The sequence below is a fragment of the Aegilops tauschii genome, chromosome 6 (genome assembly GCF_002575655.3).
Source record: "Aegilops tauschii subsp. strangulata cultivar AL8/78 chromosome 6, Aet v6.0, whole genome shotgun sequence".
In the NCBI taxonomy this organism is placed as follows: Eukaryota; Viridiplantae; Streptophyta; class Magnoliopsida; order Poales; family Poaceae; genus Aegilops; species Aegilops tauschii.
Genome location: NC_053040.3, coordinates 162,225,946 through 162,228,336, shown reverse-complemented (window position 1 = coordinate 162,228,336; position 2,391 = coordinate 162,225,946).

Genomic DNA, 2,391 nt, shown 5'->3' with positions numbered 1-2,391 from the left:
AAATAACTAAAGAGGAACAACCCAAAGGAACATATGTTTTTCTGAGTTGTGGATGCATGGATTAGTATGTCGAACAAATTCAACATATTTCTTCCGGATAACCCATGCAGAGGAGGAAGGACTGGCAGAGTCACAATATGAATGGAGTACTCCTCAAGAGCGCCCTGGTTGTGATCTTTTGGTTAAAAGAACTTCTGCCATGATGGTTCATGGTATTGGAAGAAGGATATACCACGGACCTCGAGGACTATCGCAAAGGTTACTAATATCCTAAAGGAACGAGCAAACACTATCAACAGGAGGTAAGTGGAGTGAATCTCGAGTTTAGAAACCCGGGAATAGAATGCCTACTAACTAAATGGCGTCACGGGATGCTTTCGGGAATAATGGCCAGAATCATCACACTGGGAACACAAAACATGGCTAGATTACCTGGTGATCCTCTAAGACACCTATGGTCATAATACTAGCTCCAACATATATGTCGAGGCAATGGAGTACCTCAACACACTGATTAGTGTGGTTGAACTGGCCCAAAGGGACATCAGGAACATGGAAAGGATTTGCAAATGCATCAGACTGTTTAGAAACCTGGGATGACTCGCACAGCATAACGGCTGTAAATGCTCAAAAATATTTGAGACATCCTGCAAAATGGTGGCATAACCACTCAACAACATCATAATATCAAGGTTCTGGTTACTGACAACATACTAAAAGTAGTAGAAACAACTGAGGCCTGGAACCAACAATCTTACGAGTCTACGGATTAGTAACACGTGATCCTGATAGAAAGATGAGAAGCCTAGTTCTTAATCCCCGTAGAAGAGAAGAGGATGACTCAGATCAGAAGGCTATAAGGTAAAGGAGTAAAAAGAGCCTTACGTTCCCATCCACAATCAATTCCCTTATATAACTAAAGCATTTCTAGACTCAACTTCGACCAGTTTGGCTTGGTAATCCTACAGGCAGCCGGGCTCTGATACCAAAGCTGCCAGGACCCCGATTCCAAGTCACATCGATCTAGCCAGTAACACCTCATATCACTTTGCGGCCTCACGCACGGTATTCCCACGGGTGTCGCCTTACCATGGCCCGGGACCGTTTGCGCCTTTTGGCTCACGTATATGATAGTGTTGCTAGCATCCATATGACAAAGAACCCGGGCCGACATGACTAGTCGTGAACCCAAAGTGGCACTAACTTACGGGGACAGGCATACGTGAATCAACATCGAGCATGTCGGTCAGCAGCGTGCGAATCCGGGCTGTAGCACTAGGCTAACAGGACTCCGGTGAACCAGGCTGTAGCAGGCTAGGCAGGACTCTGGATGTCACCGCGTGACATTTCCCCGAAGGGACAGACACAGGAACGAAGTGAATCACATGCCGGCCAGTCAAGTGTTCCGGAGCAGTAGTGCTGGGCTAGCAGGACTCCGGTGAACCGGGCTGTAGCGGACTACTATGGCTCATGGAAGCACAAGACTACATTTCCCCATAAGAGAGGCTACCAAGGATAAACAACTAGGTTGTCGGATCCCACACATACCAAGCATTTCAATCATACACACAATATGCTCGATATGTGCAAATACAACATGGCATCACAACAAGACTCTACGACTCAGAGTATTTATTCATTAGGCTCCGAAGAGCGAGATATTACAAACATGGGTCTCATGACCCAACATTCAGAGCATACAAGTCAAAGCACATGCAGAAGCTTAACATGTCTGAGTACAGACATCTACAAATGAAAAAGGCTGAGAAGCCTGACTATCTACCAGATCCTACCGAGGGCACAAGATCGTAGCTGAGGTATCAAGCTAAACGTCGAAGTCCACACGGAACTACTAGCGAGACTGACGTCTCTCTGCAAAACATAAAATAGGCAAACGTGAGTACAAATGTACCCAACAAGACTTACATCAGAACTAGCTACATATGCATCGGTATCAACAAAGGGGGTGGTGGAGTTTAACTGCAGCAAGCCAGCTTTGACTCGGTGGCTATCCTGAACTACGACTGCAAGTAACTCTTTTGAGGTGGCGCACACGAGTCCACAAATTCACCATATCAATACACCACTATGGATCCGCTCCCGTCTCCCTACGAGAACGCCATCCATAGCACTCACGCTTATCTTGCGCATTTTAGAGTATCCACTTTCACTTGTCTATGAACTGTTATAGGCAACCCAGAAGTCCTTTACCGCGGACACGGCTATTCGAATAGATCATATTAACCCTGCAGGGGTGTACTTCTTCACACACGCTCTCGCCACTTACCACCATGTACACGTCGTGTACCTCGGCAACCTTCAAGCGGAAGCCTGGCGAGGGAGTCGGCCACGACCTGACTAACCACACAAGTCTCTAGTCCAGGTTTATCG